Source organism: Poecilia reticulata, linkage group LG11 (genome assembly GCF_000633615.1).
Source record: "Poecilia reticulata strain Guanapo linkage group LG11, Guppy_female_1.0+MT, whole genome shotgun sequence".
Taxonomy (NCBI): Eukaryota; Metazoa; Chordata; class Actinopteri; order Cyprinodontiformes; family Poeciliidae; genus Poecilia; species Poecilia reticulata.
Genome location: NC_024341.1, coordinates 18,948,235 through 18,961,480, shown reverse-complemented (window position 1 = coordinate 18,961,480; position 13,246 = coordinate 18,948,235). Strand labels below are relative to the sequence as shown.

At 36.5% G+C, this 13,246-nt stretch overlaps 1 protein-coding gene and 1 long non-coding RNA gene across 2 annotated transcripts in view; one reads left to right on the top strand and one right to left on the bottom strand.

Moving 5' to 3' along the window:
* LOC103472538 (cortexin-3-like) overlaps positions 1-13,246 on the top strand; it is a 31,271-nt gene that overhangs the window by 9,346 nt on the left and 8,679 nt on the right. The gene's annotated exons all lie outside the window — the stretch shown is intronic.
* LOC103472537 (uncharacterized) overlaps positions 10,974-13,246 on the bottom strand; it is a 9,407-nt gene continuing 7,134 nt past the window's right edge. The window contains exon 3 of the long non-coding RNA XR_534885.2: positions 10,974-11,528. This is a non-coding gene — a long non-coding RNA (uncharacterized LOC103472537). The remainder of the gene's footprint in view (positions 11,529-13,246) is intronic.

Genomic DNA, 13,246 nt, shown 5'->3' with positions numbered 1-13,246 from the left:
TATATATATATAGTTTTTGCTTTGTTTATTTCTGCAGTGCCCAGTTGTCCATTTGCTTTCAAAAACAATGTTAAAATATGGAGAAACTGGGTACAAAAGATGAAATTGGGTAAATATTTCCAATGTGCTAAAGGAAACAAGCTACAATAGTTGTTCTCCAATATTTTAGAAATCTTTCCAGAGTGAATTTTGTTTTCTCACTTGTTTAAATTCAAATCAGTTGATAAAGTAACTTTGGGTTTCCTCTTGTTCGCGATTCAGCTTTTTAGCTAAACTTTCTGAGGCAGAAAACAGAAAACTTTGCATTTTAATACTACATGAAGTTTTCTGCTAGCATGCAAAGACCTTATCTGGGGTTTATGACGCTCTGAATTTTTTCAGTCTTTGCTTTTTGAAAAGACAATCTGATTTGTAGTATCCAGGATTCTTACCAGAAACACTGTAATACCCACTCCCTTTCAGTAGGTGGCAGTAATATGTGCATTAATGATTAGATTTCAAATAAATAAAATACTCAACATGGGTAACGCTGTGCTAAGCAATCCTCCTCCAACAACTGCAGCGTATGTTTAACCTCCAAACAAAGTTACTATTCATTTCTAAGATTATGTAGTAATCTCTACCAATATTCTACAAATATCTTGTACACAAAAACTGAAATGTAAAAATATTATGCTTCAGAAGGTGTTCAAAAACTTTTGTTTTCCTGAACAACAAAAAAAAGTGCTGAAGGTGAGATTTAAAATCCATTTTGATACAGTTGGATTAATCTGGACGGGGCCTTCGTTACGCACAGACTCTTGCTCGTTCAAGGTGTCGGGTTTGGCAGTCGGGGGTCATTTTTCTTTCTTTTTCTTTTAGTCGAGACGTCGGCGATGTGTGCAGGCGCAGCGGGGGAGCCTGCTGACACCACTGATTGTTTATGCCGGAAAATCACAACCAAACCTGAAACGGAGCAAGAGACAAACAGCGTAAAGAAAAAAACACGGATGGACAGATGGAGGGATGAGGAGAGGCATTGACACCAAAACACTTCCTGCCATCAGATAAATAGATTTTATCAACAGTGAGATGAGACGCAGAGAAAGTAATTACAGCAGCGAAGTAAAGCGAGATGAAGTGTGGAGAGACAGAAAACGAGTCCAGAAGCCTGAGACGTTAGAAACTGAGAGCAGAAAACATTCAACACCCTGCTGTCACTTTCACACTCCGAATATCTTCATGAACAGTGGGAGACAAAGAAGTAGCAAAACAAAAACAATGAAATCAGAAGAGCTGTCATCAACCCTTAATGTTGAACACATGTTTCTGACATAAAAAACCGCTGACGGTAATGGATCGTTCTCATGATTCTCACAATAATGAGAATCATCTGGACGGCGGCCATGTTTGCTCTGACTCCAGCTTTTTTCTGTCCACTATTAGCTCAGCAATCATCCTCCTGCGTCTGGACGCAGCTGGGCGCCGCTCCCTCTGCGCCGGCCGCTAAATTGAAAAGCGGAGAGCAGAAAAACGTCCTAATGTTCAGCGCGCTGTCTGTCCTCCTCTCCCTGCTCCCGCGCTTCCTGTGGGCAGCGTTGGTCTCTTGCTTGTCCCTGTCCGGCTTACCTGCTGGGACGACTTATTGACGAGCTGTCAGGCGTCACTGTGGCAACAATCACTTCCCCTAGTTAGAAACACATTCAGTGGTGGAGCTGAAGCTCTTCAGACACTAAGGAGCAGCGGAAATCGATGCGGCTGCTGATTAATGTGATGTTTAATTACATTTTATTAAAACGGTGCAACCAGGACACTGGATGCTATGTTACCTTGGAGAGGTATTCAGATACCAGGAACATTTTTACATTTTGTTGCCTTACAAGCACAAAAATCAGCTTATTGGAAATAATTCTACATAAAACATTTTACTTTCTGTTACTGCGAGTATTAGGGCCCGGCTAAGAAAAAAACATAATACCAGAAATAAGTCATATTATTATAATAATAAATTTGTATAAGTTGTAATTCAATTAAAAAATACTTTATTGATTCAAAGGGGAAATTAAATGTTAAAAGTGTTCCTATTTTCCATCTCTAATCTTTTTTAGACCAAATAACACATTTGTTCTCATTTGCTCTTATTTCTGTGATTCTCAGTTGTCCAGTTGCGTTGAAAAACAACGTTAAAGTCTGGAGAAACTGGGTACAAAAGATGAAATTGGGAAAATATTTCCAATGTGCTAAATCAGTGTTTCTCAACCTTTTTCGGCCCAGCGCCCCCCCTAGCCTTTATCCAGCGCCCCCCCTAGCCTTTATCTAGCCTTTATGAGGTCCCTCATCGCCCCCCTCCAAAGAATTTGTAGGCTACTTTGCACTGACCATTATTTTATCATTAATATTACTATCACTATTGTAGATGTTTTGATTTTTATGCTTGTTTCTATATTTATCATCAAAAATAATTTCCCAGAGAACAAAAAAGTCATGGGAATAGAAATTATTTTCACAGGCGTCTACGAAAAATGCAATGAACATTCAAGTTAAAATCTGTAGGCCTAGCAGCAGCCAATCAGAGTGGAAACAATTATTCTTATTTTGTGCCATTTTCTAATTGTTAAATATTCCACAACATGACCAGATAAAAGATGTACAACATGCCGGTTTAAACTTTGAACTATTTGCAAAACGACTGAGCTCTGCAACATTAAAACATGGATAGAACTGTAACTACATTAATCATAGCTCTTCTTCTCTTCAGTGTTTGTCAGTTTCTGGTGGTGCATCTCTGTGCTGCCTTCAGGAGAATGGGACATCAGAGYATCATCCATAAAAYTTCACCCACATGGCATTTATTGTGCAAACCAGAGCTTTCAGTGGAAAAACAAAAGTTCCTTTTTATGCCATATAAATATGAGACAGAAACATGGATTACATCTTTATATAGACCTGGATTGTCTAAATCAATAAATCTATTTATAATAGATTATTTATAGATTATTTATAATTAATAATCTATAAATCAATAGATTTATAGATTATTAGTTTTACTGGACAGAAATTGCAAAGAACAAATCTGGTTCTTAATCAAATCCTAATGAGTCAAATTGAAAGTGTCATGGAGTCTCAGCCTCATGACATTAACTCTGACATGAAAAATAATATTGAAGAAATAATAAATCTAATTAAAAACATAAATAAGTGATAAGTTATTTACTGTTATGGTCTGTAACATATTTATTATAAGTACTAGATGTGGTCTCAACAAACCCATGACATTTCAACAATATTATTTTACCTTTTATCTGGAAATAGTGTCTGTTTATTCTTGCCATACAGTCCTCTGTATTAATTATTGCTCTAAAGGTCTTGCCATACCAATTTATTCCTCTGTATTTACTTTAGTTTCTTAGTTTATTCTTGCATTTTGTTCTTCATTAATTTCCATTTAGTTTCATTTGATTAGTATTATCCTCTCCTGGTTTATTGCTATGTCCACTTTAGTTTCTTTCCTGTTGCTAGATTTATTTGATCGTTTATTGACCATCAGTAATTTTCACTCATCACCTGCTGCGCCGCCTAATTGTTATGTTTCACATCATTTGTTGATTTTTTCACTGTTCRGCGTCGGATTCTCTGTTTTTATTCACATCTAGTTCGTCGCTCCGTTTTATGTCCCGCTTCTCCTGTTTCAGAGTTTTGCGCAATGTGCGCGTCTTTTTTTAAGCCCCTAAGGTGCAGGGCGGTCGGGAACCGTATCAATGGGGAAAAGGCAGACTGACATAAACCTTTTAAAACAACAGAAACAATTTCTGCATTCTGATTATTGAAATTTAAAAGTGCTGTGTTGTTCTATCACCCCCWTTTCATACCGGACCACTTACAGCACCGGTGTTAACGCTATAAAATGAACACTCTCTATTGTGGTATCACCATGGAGGGATTTCTTTATTTCTTTATTTTAATGGGTTCATTTTTCAGAGGGATACACAGTGAGGGTATAGTGATTTTAGCTACCATTAGCAGGAGAACGGAGCTGCGCCAAGAAGCTAACAGAAGCTACAAACACTGAATAGAAGAAGAGCTGCCATCGATACAGTTGCAGTCAAGCATGTTTTAATGTTACACAAGACAGTTTTACCAAGTAGCTCAAAGTCTAAACTGGCATTGTTGTTCATTTAAGGTGTAAAGTTTACCTTCGACCAAACAGGGGGCATCCCAGCGCCCCCATTTTGTAAAAATATCCGCCAGCGCCCCCTGCCGTCCTCTGAACGCCCCCTGGAGGGCGGTACCGCCCACGTTGAGAACCACTATGCTAAAGGAAACATGCTATAATAGTTGTTCTCCAATACTGTAGAAATCTTATCAGATTTTTATTTTCCACTTGTTTAAATTCAAATCAGTTGATAAAATAACTTTGGGTTTAATCTTTCTAGCGATCCAACTTTTTAGCTAAACTTTCTGAGGCAGAAAACTTAACATTTTTAATAAACAGTACATCAACAATTTTCCACTAACATGCAAAGACCTTGTCTGTAGTTTATGACGCTCCGAATTTTTTCTTTCTTTGTCTTTTTTAAAGATGATCACATTTGTAGCATCCAGGATTCTAATCAGAAACACTGTAATATCCACTCCCTTCCAGCAGGTGGCAGTAATGTGTGCCTTAATGTTCAGACTTCAAAAGAACAAGATAACGCTGGATTATGCTGCACTAAACAATTCTCTAACAATTGCAGCATATGTTTAAATTCCCAACAAAAGAACGGCTTAATAATATGTAGTAATCTTTATCAATAATCTACAGATATATTGTCCATACAAGCTGTTTTTTTAATTATGCTTCAGAAAGTGTTAAAAAACAACCAAAAATGTGTAGAAGGGGAGACATAAATGCTGCAGAAATCTCTTTTGATATAGTTGGATTAATCTGGAAATGTTAACATTTCCATGTTTATTTGTACAGGACATTTCAGCAAAAACACAGAAATGCAAAGTCCCACTAAACCTTCGTTATTAAATAACACCTTAACCTCACAAAATAAATCTATGTTCTTCAACAGGTGATATTTTTCTATGTGTTAAAATTACCAAAAACAAAACGATTGGAAAACATTTTTTAGAAAAAATCAGGCAGTGTATAAAAAACAGAAAATCTTTGGAAATTGGAAGTAAAATGTAAAGAAATTAGGTTTACTTACAGATTTACTGCACCAGTTCTATAACTTTATGAATCTATTGTTGGGTACTATGACTCATATTTTCTGAAAATAAGTATTCTTGGAATCCTCAAGTCTCCAAATTCATCCGTTTAACAGTAAAAAAATATATTCATATAACATTTTAGCACAAACTAGTCCCACCATCACAGCAGCATTTCATAAAGTCAGTCAGAAAAAGTGGACAATATATGTGACGAAATGTCATTTTATATTATTCCCATGGGAATCTCTCCTCTTATGGCTACCACCGAATTTTTAAACTAACTTTCAATCAATCAATTTAGTTTATTTTGGACATAATCATTTAAACCTGTGGACGTTCTTCAGGCGATAGAAGGCCGGCTTTGTAGCTGTCTTTATGTGGCTCTGAAGGTTCAGGTCGCTGGTTTCTGCTGTTATAACTGGAGCTGTGTGCTGACTCCATCATGTGTGTGATATCAATCAGCTACCCAGTGTTACCAGCAACATTCCAGCACCAGCTGCTGGGATTAATGGACCAAATGCTGCAGAAATGGATCCAGGCTTTCTTGGAAGGAATAAAAAATCTATTTCTATTTGGAAGCAGAGGGGAACAAACTTGTGTTTACACCAATTTAAAACATATATATGTAAAGTAAAAAGCATAAGTTTTCCCCCTTAATGAGGAGAATCCATTTCTTGTGGGTAACACTTTATTTGAAGGGGTTTGCATAACATGTCACTGTCGTAAACATAACCTGTTATGAACATAAAGGAGTTTTCATAAATGTTTATGACTGTTGTCACGGAGCATCATTCAGTAAATAATGACACTCTTAACTAGGGCTGTAATGATTCCTTGAATAATTCCTCGATTATTAAAATTCCTCAAGGAAAACGTACCTGCCTCAAAGCTTTGTTAAGTTATATTTTATTTTTTACCGCACAGTGTTCCGGCCGGGTCGTTATTTGCTTTGCGCGGAGCTCTCACTTCCCCTCTGAGTTGTTGCTAAGTGGGGAACAACTTCAAAATAACGTCCAATTTTCAAGTTCGGTCCGGGGGGATTTCATTAACTGATGATAGTGTTTGGGTTTTTGTTGTTTTTTGGGGGGACCAATAAACATCCTTCACTGGTGACGGTGAAGAGCGCGGCAGGTGTATTTATACAGGTGAGCGTATAGACTGAACACTCCGCTGTAGATGATTAACGTTAAGTGTAGCTCTATGGAAGAACCAGACGATAAGTTTCATATCATCCCGGTTGTTGAGATGGAGCGCATCGTAGCGGAACATGGCTAGTAGATGTTTCTGTGTGTGACGAACAAAGATGTCAAATCCAGGCGCTAACATGAACACAAAAGCTACAACGTGAGAGTTCATCTATTAAACTGACTGAATACATAAACTAAAGCTGGAGTACAGACATTTTTATGAGCGTATTTTTTCAGGTTAACTTAGAAAGTGAGCTGTTGTTGTTACAGGTAAATTTTTCTAATCTACAGAAAAGTTATTGTAGAGAAGCTCAAACATGAAAATTTGAGTTGATGTTGATATCCAATAGTAACACTGCTGTTGTGATAGAATTTACCAATATTTTATCACATTTTATTTCATTACTCAATTAATCATCAGAATAATTGATACTCGATTACTAAAATAATCGGTTTACAACAGCTCTAAAATTTGCATTAAAAGATCATGACAGTAGTCGTAAACATTTATGAAGACTCCTTCGTGTTTAGTCATATTTATGACCAGTTCAAATACAGTGTTACCCGTTTGTGTTTGTGGACAGTTTTGTTTTCTAATATCTGAAAAACCTGTTGCTCTTTCTCACCAAGAGGGCCGTTATTGCTTTTGCTGTTTCTTTCTGTCGCCATGGTTATAATCTCTGAGAGCCCATTGTGGCAATCATAAAAAAAAACACTGAGAGGAGGTAAAATGGCCTGAGAGGCACATTTTTATTTTTTTGTCTGTTAATCTAAAACTGCAGCTTTCAGGGCCACCTGGTTCTCCGGCTCTAAACCGTAAAGACGGAGACATGAAGATTGTGAGTCATGTAGCTGAAGTGGCGTTGTTGTGTTTGACATTTAACTGACATGCAGAGGTACTTTCTGCGCCTTTCCTGGAAACGCTACTTGTCTTTAAATAATCCCCTTCCTGCAGGCTGATAGCTGGGTGGATCTTATTTCCCCCCCAAAATCTCTGAATATAAATAGTTGAATGTCCCACAAGATGAGTCATTCACACACACACACACACACGCACACACACACACACACCTATGAAGATATGCTTGTCAGTAATAAGAAAGCAACAGCAGTCAATAGCAATTGTTATGTAATGGTGATGATGATGGAGCGTCGTTTCATCACAAGCACAGTTTGGACCGCTCTGCATCGATGAGGCGGCGCTGAGCTACAATCTGGTTAACAGACTCTCTGCTTCTGTGTGTGTGTGTGTGCGTGCGTGCGTGTGTGTGTGTGCCAACATGAATTTTAGGCCCTGACTGACCCTTCTACGATTTGGAGTTTGAAGTTATATTATGCAGAGTTGGGTAGTTACATCGGTTTGAGTAATTTTTCTGAAAAGAAATTTACCTTTAGGAGTAATTTTAATACTCTGTTCTTCTTACTTTGAATTGAGTAATTTTATTATGAAGTATTTTTACTCTTACTTGAGTAAAATTTCTGGGTTTTCTACCCACTAAATGAGAAACAAACATGTTTTAACCAAATATTGACCAGACACACACCATCTCTGAATATAAATGGTTGAATGTCCCACATTCAACTATTGGGAATAGTTGAATTCCCAATAGCTGAATTAGGAATTCAACTATTGGAACGCCTATCACAAGTTTATATTGAACTTGTGAAGTTTCACAAGTTCAATATAAACTTGTGAAACTTTGTTTCACAAGTTTATATTGAAAGAAACTGAAAATTTTTATTTTCCCCGATTTTGCTGTTTTTTGTTTTTTATCTGAATTATTGTCATTTTGGTCTTTAAAATACAAAAATTTCCACTTAACTGTATATTTTGGTGCATCTGAGTATGTGATTCTTATATATTAAATCAGCGCTTGAGTAGATTTCTCCCAAATATTTTATTTTTACTTTTACTTGAAGTAGTGTTATTCTTACGTTACTAGGATTTTTGCGTACTCTGCCCACCTCTGGTATCACGTCATCATTCGATATTATAAAACAAAAGATAAAGTCTCTTTATAAGGAGAGGTAAATGTGTTTTTTCTGACATTTCTAAATACTGTGCAGTGAAAAAGTATTTCTCCTTCTTTTGTAACACATGATCAAAAGCAGACAAATATATCCTGATTAAATGAAAAATACAGTTTTCAACTGATGGTTTTATTCATGAAGAACAAAAAGTGAACTGAAATATCCAGGATTTATTCTTAAAAACTTAATAAATTAAATTGGATTGAACTTTCTTAATCCTCCAGGAAGCTTCCTCTGGGAAATTTGGAAATTTCCAGCAGCAGAATCAACAGAAACAACTAAGCAATAAATATTAGAAAAGATAAAAATATAATAAAAATATAAAAGGAAATGAATTAGGACAATAAAAGAGGTATGGAAAAACAAATAGCAGCACCTTCACTCATCACTCATTATAATAAATTATTGAACAACAATGATATGGATGCTGTTCTGTGCCAATTAGCATATTATTAGAAATTATTCCATATTATTTGCAATCTGCTCCCTGCGGTCTAAATTACATCTGCTTGCTGATCCTCTTCTTTGTGCTGCATTTTAATAAGGGCAATTTTGCAACATGGTTTCTTCCATTAACAGTTTTTTCTTTTTGTTGTCAAAAAATGCTAAATTATTTAAAAATGTTAATTCAACAATCACCTCATTTACAAGTTTTTTAATTGCAAAACACCTTCTGGGCAGAGCTGACGATGCGAGCGTCGGGTAACGAAAACAATTTAAACCGCTTTTGTTCTGGACGGACGGATTGTAAAAAAAGAAAGCTTGACGTCAGGACTGCACAGAACGATGCAACATTTTTGCCAAAAAGCTCAGAAATTTTGAGAGTAATCTCTGAAAATGCATCCTCAGATTTGAGCAAACGGTCACAGATTATTAGATATTATCGTTTTCCTGGAATTTCTGTTTAAAATAAACAGCTTTAATCTGACCTTTGTCTTTTTCTAATTACTTCTTTATGCAGTTGCAATTTTTGTGGAAGTGAAACAAAATATTCAATATTTCTAATATGAACAACTTGATAATTCCATATTTTTAATAAAACCTGAGTGGGTGTCACTGCTCATACTTGCAGGAGTTACTATAACTCCTCTAGCTTCGTTCCTTCGCCTGGTGAAGAATCGCTCTGGTTACAGTAACACTTAGAAAAAACACCTTGCTGGGATTTAGCAGCCATTTGTCAGAAGCAGCTGGCAACAAATCCGACTTTTCCCGACGGAGGGGAACAAAGTTCAAGTGTTGACTCGCACAGAGTCTGCTGACAAATCGCAGCCTGGGCTAATCCACAGCACGCACACACACACACACACACACACACACACACACACACACAGCACATTTCATACGCCTATTAACCCATGACATTGCTTGGTGACATATTTGGTGCTAAGCAGTCTGATGCTAATGGGAAAAATGAAGTCATTGTTAATCTGTGTGTTTGAAATTTTGCATGCATAAAAATAAATTATGGAGGTTAATGCACAGGGGTTGTTGTGAAGCGATTTACTCACCTTTTTAGTAATTCAAATAGCCTCACATCGACTTACTTAGGAGTGATGTTCAAACCAATTAAGGTTGAAGTGTTATCTGTGTATATTTCAGTTGTTTTTTTTTTTTAATGAATTAAAGGTTAATATGGGCTTAAGGCTCAGGCTGCAGCAGTGCATGTAAATAAAAGCTTATTTGCTGCCTTCGGCTTCAGCGTTAATGTACAAGTGTTCCTCGAAGAGTGAATGCTGTTTGCTTTATGTAACTAGAGTTGTAAATATTCACAACTCAGGACTGTGAACCGTAGCTCACAGAATATCAGGGATAAAATTGTGGAGAAGTTTAAAGAGGATCTATTATGCTAAATTCATACTTTGTTTGTTTTTGTACTTCTATTTTTGTTTCTGTTGCTTCTAAAAACAGCCAGCTGATATTTGGCATTGAGCTAATGTTTTTGGTGTTCAAAACCTTCAGAATGTAACGTCACAAATCACCTAGCAACCCCAGCTGAGCCCAGCTCGTTACCTAGCAACCCATGTTGAGCTCCAGCATGTTTGGTCAGCTGGTTTTACTGCTGTATCTCTGTACAATGGCTGCTGGAAAAGACGATTTTTGTTGTTCACTTACCATCCAGAAACCACATGCTGCATTCTTCTTGGTTGTACAAGCTAAAACACTATACCAACATAGTATTTAGCGGAAATTAATGCTAACATACTAAAGTGCTAAATTCAATCATTTAGCAGGTATTTAAGATACCTTTAAAGTAGGGTAAGTGTTGTATTTTTGTGTTTTTATGTAAGTGTTGTGTACCTCCTTCATTTGCTTGTTTTAGACTTCCCATCTGATCAATAAAGATTATTTAAATAATAAAATATTTTAACCTGGGCCTGGTGTCGAGTTTGGCAGAACGCAATGACGCATTTCTCCTCACACATCTACATCGTTATCTGCATTTTTATTGGCCATTTACGATGGCAAATTTGCTTAACGGAAACCCAAATATACATATATTAAAAAAAACTATTTTCAAATCAACAACCGGATGTTACTACTGGTGGAAAAGACAAAGAAGACGAAAACAGGAAGTAGTTGGAGGTTCATGTTTCTTTAATGACTTGATGCATGAAGAAACTTTTTCACGTGTGATTTTAAGTGCCTTTCTTATTACCGCGAATGTGAAAATGTGTGGGAATATAGACAAAGTTTTACGTACATTTGTAATGGAAAAGCAGCGAATGAGAACTGATTTTGGCTCTTAGTTGCTGTACAGAGATTGCGTCGAAGCCGTTATGTGCTGCATGTTGCCTAATAACTGTTCACTGGTTGCCGTCCGGCTCTGTTTCTTTCTGTATTTCTGATTCCTCAGGCTGGGGACTTCAACTGTGTCCTGATTTACATGATTGCGTCTTTGACTTTCAGAAAGTGTCTCTTGTCCAGGCGCTGCTGACAGGCAGACAGCTGCTTCTTATCCGGGAAGACAGAGACGTCTGTGTGCGTTTCATAGCTGCTCGCTCCTCGTGTCGGGCCTTAACGGTGCAGTCAGAGGGAATATGTGTAGGTTCTCTGATGCAGCAGGAGGTCCACGCAGCACTTTCTCTCTGTGTGAAAGCTGTGATGTTGCAGTGGTTGTTCAGTTTCTGCCTGCAGGAAAAGTCAGGGGGTTGTTGTCATTCAAGGCTGCAGCAGCATCACATGCTGAGAAGGCTGTACTGCGCCTTTAAATAGCCCAGAGTGTACAGTGAGCTAAAGAGACAAACATAAAAATATACTCAAAGGACAAGAAGAGAAACTCGGCTGGTAAACACAGGTTGTGGAATCAATGTTTATTTTAATATTTCAGTTTTTGAGCAATGTAATATTAATGGTGCCTGTATTTTAAGTAGGTGTTAAAGTAATGAATGTATTTCCTCCAAATATTAATACTGTATTTCACAGCAGCTGCTTTGCATTAAATAGAACAGAGAGATCGTCACAATTACAGTGGAGACAATGCTAACTCTACGGAAGACAATTAGGGACAATAGAAAACAAAGAACTCTGACCTTTTTTTTCTCAGAATTCTTTTTTTCTCCGAATTAAGATTTCTTTCTCAGAATTATTTTCTCTGATAATTTTGAATTTTTTTCTCAGAATTCCGACGTTTTTCAAAGAATTTTGACTTTTTCCTCAGAATTCTAATGAAAACCTTTCTGGATCGGGGTTTTTTTGGCCGTAATCCTCTTCTGTATTAAGTTTTTTTCAGATTTTTTTTTTCAGATCGGCTGATAAAGAAAAGCCTGGGGTCACACCTGTGTGTTGTTTAGAAAACACTGACTTCTGGGAGATGTTGTACAGTACCGGGTATTTGCACTATAAACACTGTCATGTTTTCACTATTTCTTGAGCTGTTGTTATGAGTAATTAATTTTAGTAAAGCGGTTAATTTCATGTCGATTCAAATCATCTTTATGTCCACTTTAGCATCTGTGTGCTTCGTCAACCTGAATCTCACTCCAGCTGCAGGGTTTTCCTGTCTGATGAAAAATCAACCAAAGTCAGAATAAAAAACTCTTTATTCTGTTAGATTTAATTTATTTCTGTCCCTGAATTTCTTTGCTTCTGATTCAATCACTTTATTTGCGATGATGGTGGGGAAGACTGATTGTGAAGTTAACACAAATCAGGGAATTTTGATTATAATTTTTAAGAGAAACAAGAAAGAAATGTTTAAAACAAGTTTGAATTGTGTAAAGAAAAAAGTTTGGAAAAAACTGCAAAGCTAAGAAAAGACACTACCAGTATGATGTGCACACTGTGAAGAAATACACACCAATTAATGTAGCAGGGAGGGAAAATAAAAATAAATCAGGCTTGCAAACATCTTAAACAATCTCAGAGGAAAATTTGGAGGAAAACGATCAGAAATGTACCATATTTAACATTTATCCTAAATTCACAAAAATGAGAAAAAAATCCTGCTTCTTACTTCATTCATCTATTTATTTTCCACAAACCTGCATGGCAAGATAAAGAAAGTGGAATAAAAATGACCACAATGTCATTAATGGGTTATTAAAAAGAAAACTTTGTGTGTTAATTTGCAAAATGTGATATATTTTCAGTGCTTTAAATTCTAAAATTCAGTTTTGTTCTCTACAAAATACTACAGATTTAATTCTTGCATATAGATAATTAGTAAAAAAAAAAAAAAAAACATCTAAAATGCTGTTTTGGCATCACAAATAAATAGTCTCTATACTGGAGCACGTCACACTTTGGTGTTTATGTGTGCAGAAAAGACATCTGAATGTGTGTGTGTGTGTGTGTGTGTGTGTGTGTGTGTGTGTGTGTGTGTGTGTGTGTGTGTGTGTGTGTGTGTG